This window comes from Cryptomeria japonica, chromosome 7 (assembly GCF_030272615.1).
Source record: "Cryptomeria japonica chromosome 7, Sugi_1.0, whole genome shotgun sequence".
Classification (NCBI taxonomy): domain Eukaryota; kingdom Viridiplantae; phylum Streptophyta; class Pinopsida; order Cupressales; family Cupressaceae; genus Cryptomeria; species Cryptomeria japonica.
This window is the reverse complement of record NC_081411.1, coordinates 97,240,008-97,257,930: the sequence shown is the minus strand read 5'-3', so window position 1 is coordinate 97,257,930 and position 17,923 is coordinate 97,240,008.

Sequence of the window (17,923 nt, the reverse complement as noted above, 5' to 3'; positions counted from 1 at the left end):
TTAGGGTTTTTCCTTGTTTTGATCAGATCTCACAAACGGCTTCGAATTTTGGCATCAAATTTTTTGTATAGAAATTTTTTTATGCAAGTTTGGAAGACCATTAGGACTCCCTAGTAAAAATTTCAGATTTTTTGGATCGATTTTGCATTTTATATGAATTTTTTATGATTTTTCATAAAAAATTAATTTTTGGAGCAAATTAGCAAATTTTTTGGATTTTCTTACATTTCTAGAAATCTCTTGAAATTTTATAGGTGGTTTTTTTATGATGAATCAGATCTTTAAACTGGTCAACAAAATGCATTGTTGAAGGCCCCTATTTCACAAAGTCTTTTGGATCTAAAATTTACCTAACTTGTGTGCTTGCAGGAAGGGGTGATTATTTCAAACAATCCAAGCTACTAATAAATCTTTGTTGCAGGTCCTTGGCAAGGGTTTTTGGATTTTTATTGTGTGCCTTATTTTCATAGACTAGCAAACACTTCAATTGGTGCACTAAAATTGAATCATTGTCTTTTGTGCCTTGAGCAATAGGCTCTTTTTGTTTAATCTTTAGAGGGCCTTTCTTCCCATGTGGTCATTAGGACTACTAGTGAGAAGAGAACGACCCAAGTGGTAGCAAAAGAAAAACCATCTTCTTCCAAACCACTATAAATAACTATATTCATGGTGAAAACTATGACTAACATGTGTTGATTAGTTCATACCGACACTATGTCTCCCCATAAACCCGTTTGATAAAATTTATTTGATCAATTGTAGGGTGTAACCCCTACCAGCTGGGATCCTTCCATATTTACAAAGATGAAAGTGCCACATGTATGGCCACACGAGCAGATACCATTACTAGCACCTTTTTTTTTAGAAGCCAAAATCCTTCTAGTTGTTGAGGCAGGAGGTCGGACCTCTGGTAGCGGCCCACACACATATGATTCTTAGTAGAGATACAAAGTTAACCATTAGAAGTTTTCATGGGGACTGATGCTTGGCTGACCCGAGAATTGAGTGCCGAGGGTGGAGCCAGTGAGGTCAAGCATCTAAGTATCCGCTCTGAATAGCGTAGCCTCGGGGGTAAAACCCCATGTGGGATCAACAACTATTGTCTTGGCCAGCCATAAGAATTGTGCTTGACTTATTTTAAATATTCAAAACATTTAAGACCAAATAGAAAAACATTGTGTCTTTTGTGTCTTCAAGTGTATGCAACACATTTTTACATCAAACAACACAAGTTTTTTTTTTTTTGGAGTCATTTTGAGTCTAGACACTTGCAAACATTGGGTCTTCATCAACACTATGTCCTCTTGTCATGAAAAATAGTCAAACAGTCAATTTTGGTCACAACAAAAATGACTTCACAGATTGGAAAAAATTGCACAAATTTTGCAGAAACGTGTTTGTGTCTGATATAATAGCGTCTGTGTTGTATAACCGCATCTGTGAAGGGCAGAAATGTGTCTGTGTTTCCGAATCAATAGTGCACTTTACAGAAAAATCTCAGAAACGTGTTTGTGTTAAATAGAACCACGTCTATGTCAGGAAATCACGTCTATGAAGTATACAGGCACGTCTATGATCAGAATTGAAAAAAAATAAAAAAAAACTGTTACAATCCAGCAAACAAACACAGTCAGTTTCGGAATTCTTGAGCTTCCTAGGTAATTTCTCCAGGGTTCATTTAGCATTTAACCTGTCTTTGGGTCTCACAAAGTCCATCATTGCTTTACATCTCACATTACATTCACATTTGTCTAAACTTGAGTCAAAAGGTCACTTGCTTGTCCTCATCATACTTTGTCAACACACTACATACAACAACACTTTGCTAAGTGGTCCCTCATCAAGGTCTATCACCTTTGGCTCTCATTTGGTCTTACTTAGAGTCAAGGTCAACTTACCTCATCAAGAGAAACTATCCTCTCTTTGGAAGTCACACCTACTTTACTACATACATACTTGGTCTTACACTTTGGACATTGCAAGTACACCTCATATTCATTTACATTCCATCCATTTCTTGGTCTTCCATACTTTTTTCCATTTTCATCTAGTCTAACACATCTTGGTCAATACCTAGTTCATGGTTGAAACCCGTCTTCAAAAATCTAGGAGAGAAACTAAAGAGGCTCAAGAGTTCGCAAACATGAGTGTCTATGAGTATGACAATGATGTCTTTTTCAATATTGATCATAACACATTACCTGACATGGACGCCTATAGAAACATTCCAAATGTTGAGAACATGGACACTACAAACAACAATGATACACACAATGACAATATGGACAACTTTTTCATACATTCAGCAGATGTGGAAGAATCCATTATGGACCCCCGCTTCAATCAACTGATTGAGGAAATAATGAGGAGAGATAGACAATACTTCTTACAAATGATGGTACAAAGTGGAGCCAAGATAGCTCATGATTTTGACATGTCTAAAATAATGGAAAATTGACCTTCGCAACAAACTCACTCCAACATGGATCAAAGGAGGCCCAATAGTGGAGGCAATAGAGGACCACATACAGTACCTGAATCACCATCATCTTTGTTTCAGAAACCAGAGGTCCCATACATACATGGTCAAGCATATGATACTCACCTTCGCAGACCATTATGGAAGTCTTACGCAGAGAAATATGCTCAATCACATATCAATGCTAAGGATCAACCACCAAAGAAATTGGATATTCAAAGGCATGCTCAAAATTTGGACACAAGGAAACCCCATGTCAAATTTGGGGGTAACACATTAGAACATGACATGCCTGTAGAGTATGGTATACATGGACAAAATAGATATTTCGTTCCTCAACATGAATCTATACCAAGTGGTCCATATATGCAGCATCATTATAGACCTCCTCCATATGAATATGTGTATGATCAATATCATCCATATATGCAGCATGATCCTCCTCCAATTGGTGCCTCAAGCATGGGGTATGCTCCAAGAAGTCGATCTCCACCTAAGAGCAATTTGGAACAACAAATCAGGGACCTACAAAAGAAAATGGAGGACAAAAATACACCAAAGACAACATACACAATAAGAGAAATATGTCCTTATCCATTTGACAAGAGCATTCCAATGCCTCCATTTCCTACACACCTTGTGACACCTAAGTTTGATAAGTACAGAGGAAAAGGGGATCCTAAGGCACACATAAGATAGTTTTTCATAGCTTACATTGAGGTAGCATCAGAAGAGACATATTTGATGAGATTATTCCCACAAAGCCTAGGTGATCAAGCTATGGAATGGTTCTCCCAACTCCCACCTGGTATTAAGTCATGGGGTGATCTAGAAGAGGAATTTATTCAACATTTCTCCTACAACATAGAGACAAACATATTAGTCACTACTTTGTGCAACACCAAGCAAAAAGAGGGAGAGTCTTTTGCATCATTTTTACAAAGATGGAGGAATCTAGCTAGCAGATGCTCTTGTGAAATTCCACAAAAACAAATGGTAGAGATGTTCACCCAAAATGTTAACAAAGACATTGGATATGATCTAAAGAAAGCTTGTTTGTCCACCTTCAAGGACATCATTGAAAAAGGCTTAGCAACAAAGAAGGTCCTAATTGAACAAGGAGTCATTAAGATATTCAAGGAAAACAAAGATGACTTCAAAGGAAAGGACAAGTCAAGATTTTGGAATAAAAACAAGAACACAGTCAATGATGGTGTTGTTGATGCCAATACAGTGTGACCCAAAATCATTTTTTCTAGATCAAGCTCTACAAACAATCAAGTGAATACTCAAACAACTTCTAAATCATGAAGGAAGTACACTCCATTGGGAGAACCACTTGAGTCAGTTTTCAAGAAGCTTGTGGCAAACAAGGTAATCATAGTTCCATATTTTCCTCCATATGAACCAAAGGTTAAACCAAATTGGTGGAATGATGATGAGTATTGTGAGTTTCATAAGAGCAAGGGTCATAAGACAGGAAATTGTCATCGACTGAAGAACATCATACAAGATCTCATTGATAGAGGTGACATTGAGATTGAGGGACACTCATCCAATCAAGAACATGAGATGTTTAAGGAATCATTCCCAAAACATGACAAGGGAAAAGCTAAAGCCATAGATGACCAAACCAACTATACCAGAGCAACCTATAACTATGATTCAACCATCAATCACATTTTGATGGACAATTACGTCTCCACCATTATCATCAAGGACAAAAAACTTGAGAATTCTACCCAGAGACCCAAGATTGTCCTAAAAGGTGTTGGATCTTCTTCCGAACCTACCTCTGAATGTCATGTTACAACCCATCAAGGTAAATTTACTTTGCAAGGTGCTCTAGCCAAAAACACCCCATCTTCAGCAACGAAGCCTAAGTATGACCTTGTAGAACAATTAGGGAAAACACCCGCGCTCATCTCCATTCTTGAGCTCCTATGCATATCCCCCGCACATAAAGCTATTCTTGATAAAATCTTGAGAGACACTGCCATTCCTACTAATCTGAACATGGACCTGTTTCAAGCCATGGTGGGATACCTTTCCATTCCACATTCCCTTACATTCACAGAAGCCGATGACGCCTCCGTAAGTCAGCCACATAATACACCACTACACATTGAAGCCTTCATACACAAACATCGAATAAAACGAGTCCTGATAGATGGAAGAGCTGGTCTGAACATTTGTACATTAAGCACTATTAAACAATTGGGATATTCTGATAAAGCTATGAATTCTACAAATCAAATCACCATCAAGGCATATGATGATGAAGAACATTCATCCAAGGGCACAGTCACCTTGCCTCTTAGAGTTGGGCTAGTTACGAAGGATGTGGTTTGTCAAGTCCTAGATCTAGACCTCACTTATAACATATTGCTAGGACGTCCTTGGATTCATGAAATGAGGGCAGTCCCATCTACATATCACCAATGCATTAAGTTTCCTCACAATGGAGTGGAGGTAACAGTTAACGGTGATCCTAATCCGTTCATATACTACAATAACCTGAGATCAAAAACTGAGACCATCATTCCCAGTAATCGCGAAGCTGTTCCTTCTTTGGCATACATTGATCCTGAGTCATTAAAACCTTCGACATCAAAACAAGGTGAGCTTAAAGGCAAATTTTAGGCCAAGGGCATGGGGGAATACACTTTAAATCAGACCATGTACTTACAACAAGTCATGAGTTCACCAAAAGAATATGGAAGGCCACATCCTAACAAGCAAGTATCCATCATTGTACTCAGATGGGACCCTACTACCTTTCAAAGATGGGGCAAACTAGAAGAGGAAGACTTATACAAAATGCTATACAAAGACCTATAAGAGGATACACAAGATCATATCAGTCTACCATGTGAGAAATATGGCAAAGGTTTTAAGATCCTACAAAAATTCAGGTATGATGGAAAAAGCCCTCTTGGGTTACGAAAGGAAGGCATCATTGAACCTTTACAACCTAATTTGACTTTCAAAAAGGAACGCTCGAAAGGACTTGGTTTCTTGACTTCCAAGGTCCACACTCAAAGGACAGAAGAAGCCTTACAAATCAAAGCTGCCAAAATTCAACAAGAGGGTTGCTATTCCATAGATTCCAACAAATGGGAATGGGGTTCAGACAAATCCTCCAGTGACTACGAGCTCACCAAAACATTCAGAGAGCCAGATGAACCCACAGAAGAAGAGGAATTTTATAAAAGATTCAAAGTTGGTCAAGAAACAACCCATGAGGATTCCACACAGTCCTTGTCTCAAGGTTCTAGGTTGAAATGACATAGGATGAGAACACCTGTCCCAGAATGCGCTACTAGTGATGATAATTTGGATTCATTCGTGATCAAGACTGATGAGGAGAGTGCCATCGATGACCTTGATAATTACCTTGACATTCCTGAATATAACTGCATCTTCACTCTTAGCCCCGCTAACTTCGAAGACATTAAAGGCCTTCCCCTTGTTCACCACCAACTCATTGACTAGGATCATGAAGGACTGGCATAGTTTGACACATTCCAAAATGATGAAGCTTTTATTTACTATCTTGGCATACGAGATGATCTTCCCCCTGGGAACCGTAAAGCAGGATACACTATAGAACTCAATAGCGTGGCATATTTTGGTGAGGGTGTCGGACCTTCCAGTTGCAAAAATGTGAAAATAAGAACAAACCAAGGGTCTTATGGTGAAAACCACATTGTGGCACTATCTGACCCCAAAAAAGTAAAAAGAAAGGACGTATCTGAGGGCAAAAACCTCTCTGAGGCACTCGAAGATGGAAGGCTCGACATTCTCCCAGCATCATATGAGGAAAAGTCATCCATGTTGGTAGAGGAGACTATCAAAACAAACATTGGTACAGAAGAGGTTCCACACAACATATTCCTGGCTCAATCGTTGACGGAGTTAGAAAGGTCAAAATTCATAAGTTTCTTCAAAGGACGAAAAATCAACTTTGCCTGGTCATATGCCAATATGCCTGGATTAGATCCGGATTTGGTAATGCATCATTTGACAGTTAAACCGAGGGCAAAACCAGTGAAATAGAAATTAAGAAAGATGCATCCACAAGTCGCATTATTGGTCAAAGCAGAACTTGAGAAATTATTGGATGTCAGATTCATACGCCCAATTGATTATCCTGAATGGATCTCCAACTTAGTGCCTATCAGTAAACTAGATTGTAGCATCAGAATATGTACAGATTTTAGAGACATCAACAAAGCTTGTCCAAAGGATGACTTCCCATTACCAAATATTGACTTGATTGTTGATCTCACAGTAGGTCATGAAATGTTATCGTTGATGGATGGATTCTCTGGTTATAATCAAATAAAGATCACGCCCAAGGATCAACACAAAACATCATTCACTTGTCCTTGGGGAACTTTCTGCTAGAATGTCATGCCCTTCGAGCTAAAAAATGCAGGTGCTACATATCAAAGAGCCATGACTACTATCTTTCATGATCTCATGCATGTCTCACCATGGTCTTTGCTTCATAGAAATTATGACATTACATTCTCACTCATAAGACTAAGTTGGTTGCAAGAATCGATCCATTGAAATACCTTCTCAATAAAGCAACATTTACTGGGTGACTGGCCAAATGGGTAATGATCTTGAGTGAATTCGACATCGAGTATGTGGACAGAAAAGCAATAAAAGGACAAGCCATCGTAGATCAATTAGAAGATGCCCTCATGATAGATGATGTTCCTCTAAGTTCAGAATTTCCAGATGAATCTATTTTAACAATGTCACATTCAAAGCCATGGCAACTGTACTTCGACGGCTCATACACATAGCATGGGACAGGAACTGGCATCCTCTTTATAACTCCTCAAGGGGATTCTATACCAAAATCATACCACTTATCATTTCCTTGCATTAACAATATAGCGAAATATGAGGCATTAACAACTGGATTACGAATCATAGTTCAATGGAAGATCCAGGAACTTCATATTTTTGGGGATTCTCAACTTGTAATCCATCAAGCAACTGATGATTACCAAACAAAAGATGAAAAATTAATGCCTTACAAACAAATGGTGGATGACCCGAAATGATACTTCATAAAGATAGACTTTGAGCAGATACCAAGAGAGCAGAATCGAGCCACAGATGCCATGGCTACAATTGCTTCACTGATCGATCTACCTCCAAATGAGACCCGCTATGAGTTCTTGGTGGATAACCTTTTGGTTCCTTCATATGAAATCATTCCTACTGAGATGATATTTGTTGTTGGTCCCGAGTCCTAGTTATATGGTTCCATTTTCACATGCTTTCGTGACAATATCCTACCTCCTGATCTATCAAATAAACAACATCACACTTTCATTCACCAATCCTCTAGATATGTCATTTTAGCTGATATCCTATACCGGCGAGGTCTAGATGACACTCTTCTTAGATGTTTAGAAAGCGACAAAGCTCAGATTGCGTTACGTGAAGTACATGAAGGGATATGGGGTCCACATGCTAGTGGTCCTACCTTAGCCAAGAAACTCATCAGGACTGGATATTACTGGCCCAATATGGAAAAGGACTCATATCAGTTTGTCAAGAAATGTAAGCAATGTCAAATTCATGGAGACCTCATACATGCGCCAGCGCAAGAACTTCAACCAATTACGTCTCCTTGGCCCTTTTGTCAGTGGGGACTCAATCTCATAGGCAAGATTCACCCTCCTTCTTCCAATGGTCATAAATTCATTATCACTACCATAGAGTATTTCACAAAATGGATTGAAGCCGTGCATCTTACACAAGTCACTAGAAAACAGATTGCTATGTTCATCCTTGTAGCATCCTAAAATTGTGACACTTGCAATTTCGACCGTATTTGGGTCTTCACGATGGCGATGCAACATGGAACCTGAATGGAGACCCCGAAACTTGTCCATGACATCAAAAACTACATTTTTCAGCACCCTGACCTAATCCTCCTTGCACCCTGCTATCCCTGGAGGTGGGACCATGGCGCCCAGCACCCTGGTCCCTGGCCCTATTTTGCGCCCAGTCTCTTATGGGGCTTCGAGTCTTTTAGTTTGCAAATTGGAAAAAAAGGTTGCTATGTTGGCCCAAGGTCAGAAAAATCAGTCTTTCAACCCTAATTGACAAGTATATAAACTACATTTCCTCTCCCATTTTGAGGAGGAAGGACATATGTGTACAAGACGCGGAAGCGATACTCAAGCATTCAAGCATTCAAGAATTCAAGCATTCAAGCATTCCTTCAAGCAATTGAGCATTCTAAGTCTCCATTCAAGGCTAAGTGTTGCATTCAAGACAAGGATTCAACCATTGAAGAGGAGATCACTTACAACATACAACATACAACAACATTTACACCTTCGCATGTAAGAATACAAACATTCTTACAACAAGGTATTGGTACTTTATTACATTACAATCATTTACGTTTATAGCACTCTCATTTCTTGGTTAATTCCAAAACCGGGGTTTGACCTAAGGGCAAACCCCTAATCCCTAACCCCCTAATCATCCTCTCTTTTTTGTGTGTAGGTTGCAGGTACACAGCTCTAATTGAAGATCTGGAATCCTTGTGCAGAGACGAACAAATCCCCCTTCGTTTCGTAGATTTTTCAGAGAACCGTGTGCACGCCGGGCGCCATCGTCCAGTCAACTTTCGCTCAAATTTACAGGACAGCACCGTCTCGACATTTTACAGCAAATTCCAGGTCCGCAGCTTCATCCCATATTCCTATCTTTGTTTATAAGTGAATCTTTCTCACTTTTCATGCATTCCTAGCTTAATCCTTCTATCTACATTCTTTACAAAAGAGGGTAGCCTTGCTGTCACAACCCTTGAAACTCATTTAGAATCCAATCTTGCATTGTGTGGGATTGGATCTTGTGGGTTTCAACCCCTCTTTTGAATGTAAAGTCTCCCCTAAGTGAAAACCGTCAACCCTAGTGACCTCCTTTCTCTCTCCTTGGAGTGGTGGGGGGAACACTTAGGGTTCGATCATGATTTTCCTCTTTACAATCCTCAACTATATCATTTGTCGATACGGTATTATTGTTTCCATTATCACTGATAACGGGCGTCCCTTCAAAAATCAGGATGTTCATGAACTTTGTCACTGCTTCCATATTTCCCATCGTTTCTCCACGCAATATTACCCCCAAGATAATGGTCAAGCTGAGGTGTCTAATAAGACAATCCTTAAAATCCTCAAAAAGATAGTCGACGACACTGGCCATAATTGGCATATCCAACTTAATCCTGCACTTTGGGCATACCGCACAAGTGTTTGCACACCCATAGGAGCTACACCCTATTCACTTGTCTACGGCGCTGAAGCCATCTTGCCTATTGAGGTTGAGCTACCCTCTTTACAAGTCTCTTTGTAAAACATTATCAGTGATGAAGACTATAGGGTCTCTCACTTACAAGAACTTGAACTACTAGATGAATGAAGACAAATTGCTTTTAATCATCTCAAGGCTTACCAACAATGAATAAGTCGCAGCTACAATCACAAGGTCAAGCCTCGCACATTTGAGGTAGGTGATTTGGTTCTCAGAGAAAACCCAAAAAATCAGCAAGACAGAGAGAAGAAGGGAAAATATGAACCAAATTGGCTTCGTCCTTACATCATTACAGCAACATATGGATCTGGGGCATATCAGCTCTCAACTATAGAAGGTGAACCTTTGGAGGATCCTATCAACAACATGCACCTTCGCAGGTTTTACACATAGCTCTTTAGAATATCCTAATTCAAAAATACAAAAAAATCAAAAAATTCAAAAATACAAAAAAAATTATCAAACAAAAAAATTGTCACTTGGTGAAAACCTGGCAACAGGCGCCTTGTGACACAAAAAACATTGAAAAATCAAAAAAAGTAAAGAGAAATAATTTCGTCCAACGGTGAAAACCACTTCAGTGGCGCCCTGGGCAAGTACCATGGTGAAAACTGGGTCACCAGTACCATGTGTAGAGACATTGCTCCTCCCTCCTTTAGGATTCTCTTTCATCACTTCACTTTGCACACACTCACAGCCTATCATTCATAACAAACTTACCCATTCCCATCATGGCTTGTTATTGATCTACCCAAGATTGGTTAGCCATTCATAATAAACCTCCCTTTTCACCTCTTTCAATCCATAATAAATTAGATCCTATCTGTGGCTAAGGTAAATCCTATGTCTAGTGATGGGTGTGGAATTGAGAACATCACATGTTTCGAGGAGTACAGTTTCTTCTAGCTTCCTTCAGTCTATCTACGTACAATCTGCAATAAAGCAACATTTGCATCATAGATCCACAATAAAGTTTCATCTTCTCTGCAATAAAGTATCAGTTTCATGGATTCAGTCAGTTTTCGATGAGACACAGCAACAACAATGGGCTTCAACAAATCAAATCTTTCAATAGACTCAGACAACATTATGGTTCAGTGCTATGTATCCTTTTGTGAAAGTAAACATTGTGACCACAATCAAATAGATTTATACAAGTGACAAGAGACACTAAAATTAAGGACTACACTAAAATTGAGGAGATCACTTACAACATACAACATACAACAACATTTATACCTTCGCATGTAAGAATACAAACATTCTTACAACAAGGTATTGGTACTTTATTACATTACAATCATTTACATTTACAACATTCTCATTTCTTGGTTAATTCCAAAACTAGGGTTTGACCTAAGGGAAAACCCCTAATCCCTAACCCCCCAATCATCCTCTCTTTTCTGTGTGTAGGTTGCAGGTACGCAGCTGTAATTGAAGATCTGGAATCCTTGTGCAGAGACGAACAGATCCCCCTTCGTTTTGCGGATTTTTCAGAGGACAGTGTGTACGTCGGGTGCCATCATCCTATCAACTTTTGCTCAAATTTGCAGGACAGCACTATCTCGACATTTTACGGCTAATTCCAAGTCCGCAGCTTCATCCCATATTCCTATCTCTATTTATAAGTGAATCTTTCTCACTTTTCATGCATTCCTAGCTTAATCCTTCTATCTACATTCTTTACAAAAGAAGGTAGCCTTGCTGTCACAACCCTTGAAACTCATTTAGAATCCACTCTTGCATTGTGTGGGATTGGATCTTGTGGGTTTCAACCCCTCTTTTGAATGTAAAGTCACCCCTAAGTGAAAACCATCAACCCAAGTGACCTCCTTTCTCTCTCCTTGGAGTGGTGGGGGGAACACTTAGGGTTCGATCGTGATTTTCTGCTTTACATTTTGGTGAACCCGACGTGAACATCCTTTCTGATTATTCATGGTTAGATCTGAAAATTGGATGCCTTGATTACATTTCCATGTTTGATCTTTTGCAAATTTTAGAGGTTAATTACATAAAAACCCTAAATTTTCTTTTTAGTAATTGAGCTTGTGAAATGTTTAATTGTTAATGCTTGTTTCAGATCTACCCTTCTATTGCAAATTGTCAATTCATATTTGTGCCTTAATTCTGAAAATTAAGTAGTTAAGTGTCAAAACCCTAATTTTTAAAACCTTCTTGATTCAACCTTTGACCGACAATTTCACTGATCAAAACATCTCCAAATCAGCTGTAACTTTGGATTCCGCAACAAAATCATAATATCTTTCATCCCTGAAAATTTGGAAAAAAGTTGCGAGGACCATGTGCACCCCGAGCGCCATCGTCCCCGACATTTTTTCCAAAATTTTGAGAGCTAGATCTTACTGTATTTTTCTACTAAAATCCAGAATTTTGGCTGATTTTATCAATTCTAACACATTCAAAATGAAAGTCAAAGTTGGTCTAATGATTGCTTGGATTAAGGCTTCTAATCATTCAAAATTGTCAAAATTGAAATTTTTTGTCGAAATTGTGTTTCTTACTATCCTAAATCTGAAAAGTGTGTTGACATTCATTCAAAATTTCAGTGCTTTATTCAAATTCTTGCAATTTGTGACTTTTGAAATTAAGTGTTTAATTACACCAACTTTGATTTCCGCTTTCAAAATTGAATTTTGCATAAAATTGAGTCAACTTTTAAATTTCAAAGCTTGCATTGCTTTCAGTATTCCCTCTAAAATCAAAAAATTCAAAATTTCAGTTTCCCTCTCTTTTTCAAAATTCAAAATTCGCATTTTTCAACAATCTTGGTAGGGTTCAATTTTGAGATTGCAACTTTAATTTGGCCTATCTACAGATCGCAAAATCACTCAATTTTTTCAGATTAGCTTTAAAATCATCATAACTTTCATCTCTGAAAATTTTGAAAAAAGTTGCGAGGACCGTGTGTACTCCGTTCGCCACGGTCCCTGACATTTTTTCTGAAATTATGGGAGATTGTCGTGATTGCATTTAACAACTTAAATCTGGGAGATTGGCTGATTTTATTGAAATTTGCTACCTCTAAATTCAAAATTTTCTCTCTCTCTCTAGTGCATGAGTTTTACAACAATAAGCCCTACTTACACTATTCCCGTTAGATGAAGCCTTAGAATTAAGTCTTTCCAAGGTTTAATTATTGAGGAGATGGAACCTAATTTGAATGGCCTTTTTAACAAGGACACGGGTAATTCCTCTAATCCTCTTAATGATGAAGAAGCTCTCCATGAGGTTTCTATAGAACAACTTTCGAAATTGGATAACCAATTTGATGATTTTCAGCAATGGATGTCTCAAGAGTATCCTGATAGTCAAGCTCTTTCATTAATTGAGGGTCTAAAATGTATGGTTCAAAGTGATAAGAATGGAATTGATATTTTGCATGGAATTGCACACATTGTGGATTCGAATGTGATGCCTATGAAGAGTTGTCCTGAAACTTTAGGTTATACACAACCTCCCACTCAAGTCAATCATTCTATTCCTTTAACAACTTCTATTGCTAGCATACCTACCTTTACATCAAACATAATGACTACTTCTATACAAGATATTCCGCCTATGATCACCAATCATGGGGGCAATCCTTCCTCTTCAATTGACCCTCTTCCTTCATTCAATCCAACTTCTTCATTCATTCCTTCAATAAGTGTTCCTATTACATCTCCACAAATGAACATGACGCAAGGGGGCAATTCATTTAACCATTCCATTCCTCCTTGTAGTGCTCCTCTTTTTCAATCATCTCCTATGACTAACTATCATAGTGTCCCACCAACTTACTCTCAATCAATACCTTATTTCAATAACATAATACCTCCATCACAATCTAACACGTCTAATATGAACTCTTCGACTGAAGCGACCATTAACAATCTTGCACAAACTGTCTCTTCTTTACAGCAACAAATTGCCTCTATGAATCAATCTAAGTTTAGTGTGCCCACATTTGATGTTGCGAGCCCACTTTCTCTTGACATTGTTTGAGCTATCCCTCCTAAGCATGTTGAAATCCCGCATTTGGAGCTTTATAATGGTAAAGGTGATCCTCTAACACATGTTAAGACTTTTCAAACAATATGTACCAATTTTGCTTATGACCAAAGGTTGCTTGCAAAACTATTTACTAGGACATTAAGAGATAAAGCCCTACAATGGTATTGCTCATTGCCTTCTTATTCTATTACTTCTTTCGAACAACTTGCAAATGCTTTTATTCAACAATTTCAAAACAATATAAGTCCTAAAGTTACTTTGATTGATTTAATGCATTGTAAACAAGGTGTTAAAGAAAAAGTGACTGATTTCATTGGTAGATATAAGCATTTGTGTGCTCAAATCTCTTTTCCAGTGCCTGACAATGATATTCAAAGAATCTTTATTTCTAATTTACAAAAAGATATTAGAGAAAAACTTCTGTTTTCTGAGTTTACTTCTTTCCAACAGTTGTGTGCAACTCTTCACAATTATCAACTGACTGTGAGTCAAATGGAACAAGCAAATCCTATGGCTCCGAGTGATAAGGGTGATAGTAGTCAACAACCATTTGGAAAGTTTAAACCGAATAGAGAGTCTGTTAAATTCAATGAAAACATCATCAACAACAATGTGAATGCAGCATCAGGTGTACCTCCTATTTCTAAGTTTTTCAAGAAAGAAAGAAAGTTTACTTCTTTGAATGAATCATTGAATAATATTATGAATAAGTTATTGGAACAAAATGTGCTTACTCTCCCTCCTATAAAGCAAATAGATCCTGCAAAGATTAATTCACCCTATTTTGATAACAAATCTTTTTGTCAATTTCATCGTCAACCTAGGCATGATACTGAAGAATGTTTTGCTTTAAAGGGTAAAATTCAAGATTTGATTGATAATAATCCTATCTCTGTTTCTGGTATGAATGATAAAGGCAACACATCTGTAGCTCCTCCTAACCAAAATCTTAAGATTTTTACTGATCCATTACCTTCTCATACCTCTAATGTGATTGAGACTAATGATTCCTCTTTCTCATCTGATGGTCTTGTGTCTATGACTCCGAATGTGATTAACTTTGTAGAGCAGCAAGAAAACCCTAAAGAACCTTCCATCACTTTTAATTCTAGTGAAACTATTAGGGCACTTGATGGTCCGTTATACATAGTTGCAAAAGTCAAGAATACACCTTGTCGTGGAGTGCTTATTGATCCTTCTTGCATGGTTAATGTTATTACTGAAGAATTTCTTTTTACTTTACAATTGAATCAAGTGATCTATGACAAAACAGATGTGATTGTGAAATTATTTGATGCATTTTCTTCTCCTGCAATTGGTTCTATTACATTACCTATTGAGGTCCATAACAAATCCCTTGATGTGAGCTTTGCTATTATTCCATCTTCCAAACAATTTCATGTGAAGCTAGGCTATCCTTGGCTATCTTCCATGAAAGCTATTGCTTCTCCTATTCACAAGTGTTTGAAATTTCCCCATAATGGTGAAGTTGTTACTGTCAATCATAGTCTCTTTAAACCAGCTGAAAGAACTTCTAGCGTTCCTATTGATTATTTTTGGCCTAAACAATTCCAATCTCTTCCTCTGCGAAGTGATCATCTTTTCAAATCTTATCAAAAGTGGAAAATAGATATGATCCTATCTCTAAGTGAACCTAGAACACCCAAACTTGATATTCCTATCATTCTTGAGAAGGAAGTTCTTCCTTTGAAAGATAAAACTAATGTCTTTCCTCAAGAAGATTCCCAACCCATGCCTATGGATGTGACTATAGCTATGACTAATAAACTTTCTAAAAGTAGACCTATACCTCCTCGTCATGATGGACTTGGTCTCCTTCCTAAACCAAATATTCCTCCTTTATATGGAGCAGTTCCTCCTCCTTCCTTTTATAAAGAGAAGAGACCTTCCTCTTCTCCTATTATCCAGCCTAAGAAACCACAACCTAAACACCCAAGTGATAAGGATGAGAACATTCCTCCTCCTCAATCTTCTCCACTTCCTACTAAGACTAGACGAAATCGTTCTGCGCGTGAACATTGATGAAAGCATCGTCTTAGAGCTCAGGCAGCTGCTTCTCAAACTTTGCAATCTCCAAAAACACCTTCAACAAGCATTATTCCATTTTCTCCAAAATCTCCTAAACATAAGATGCATGATGGTTTTGATCCTGTGCAAGTTAAAGATCCTATTTTTATAAATCTTGATGATGATATAGATGAAAATGTTATTCATGATGAAAATGTTACTTCTCTTGCTTCTGATAGTGAATATGAATATGTTGATGTTGATAACTAGTTATCTAACGGATTTTCTAAAGCACTTATCCTAGCTCCTAGACAAGAACAATGTGGCTTGGAACATGAACATAGCCCTTGTTTGGATCTTGTGATAGCTCCATCTGCTATGTTGAATGTTCCTCCTCTAGCATGTTTCCTGCCTTCCCGAAATATTGATCAGCAAGATCGGGGGATGGATGACGTGCTAGACTAGTTTCATTAGCATAGAAGACTCTCTCCTCCTCTCTTTTGTTACTTCTTCTATTTGTTGTCCTTAGTGTTGTCTACTTGAGGACGATGCAAAGCATTGAGATCTCTTTTGGTCTCTCTCATGTTGACTCAAAAGACACATGTGCTCCCTTCTTCTAGGTGACCTTCCTTGGTTGGGGAATGAAGAACAATTATGCATATATACATATGATATACATGAATTATCATATAGCATACTGACCCCGAGGAAAGCGAAGTCACCTCGTGCTTGGTGTTTTGTGTCTATTATCCTTGGGTTTATCTCACACTTGGGTGCTAAATCTTTGTGATAACGTGCTCCTTTCCCTTCTCATTTCCTATGTGTATCACTACCTTAAAGCAATCACCCCCGTTGAGGCGTGTGCGATCGCTTTAACGTAGGGGGGCATACACCCCGTCTATCTCTTCAAGATACTTGAAAATTTCTTGGCGAACTTAGCTTTGCCTTGAAAATTTTTGTTATTTTTCTTGCATGACTCATAGTGAGGGAACCTTACTACTGACAGTGATGGTTCTCCCTCGTGATCTTCCCTTTTACTTTGTCAATCAAAGTCGTAAGATCCTTAGTCCACTGGGGGCTTGGTGTGTCTTGCCTCCTTGACGTGGTGAAAGTCTTTCAATGTTGTTTCCTTGTACTTTACCGGAAGTATGAGCATACGCTTATACTCCCGCTAAAGTGGGGGCTAAATGTAGCGTCCTAAAATTGTGACACTTGCAATTTCGACCGCATTTGGGTCTTCACGATGGCGATGCAACACGGAACTTGAATGGAGACCCCGAAACTTGTCCATGACATCAAAAACTGCATTTTTCAGCACCCTGACCTGATCCTCCTTGCACCTTGCTGTCCCTGGATGTGGGACCATGGCGCCCAGCGCCCTGGTCCTTCACGACCATGGCGTCCAGTGCCCTGGTCCCCTAGGACCATGGCGCCCAGCGCCTTGGTCCCCCAGGACCATGGCACCCAGGGCCCTGGTCCCTGGCCCTATTTTGGGCCCGGTCTCTTATGGGGCTTCGGGTCTTTTAGTTTGCAAATTGGAAAATAAGGTTGCTATGTTGGCCCAAGGTCGGAAAAATTAGTCTTTCAACCCTAATTGACAAGTATATAAACTACATTTCCTCTCCCATTTTGAGGAGGAAGGACATATGTGTACAAGACGCGGAAGCGATACTTAAGCATTCAAGCATTCCTTCAAGCAATTGAGCATTCTAAGTCTCCATTCAAGGATAAGTGTTGCATTCAAGACAAGGATTCAACCATTGAAGAGGAGATCACTTACAACATACATCATACAACAACATTTACACCTTTGCATGTAAGAATACAAACACTCTTACAACAAGGTATTGGTACTTTATTACATTACAATCATTTACATTTACAGCATTCTCATTTCTTGGTTAATTCCAAAACCGGGGTTTGACCTAAGGGCAAACCCCTAATTCCTAACCCCCCAATTGTCCTCTCTTTTTTGTGTGTAGGTTGCAGGTACACGGCTCTAATTGAAGATCTGGAATCCTTGTGTAGAGACAAACAAATCCCCCT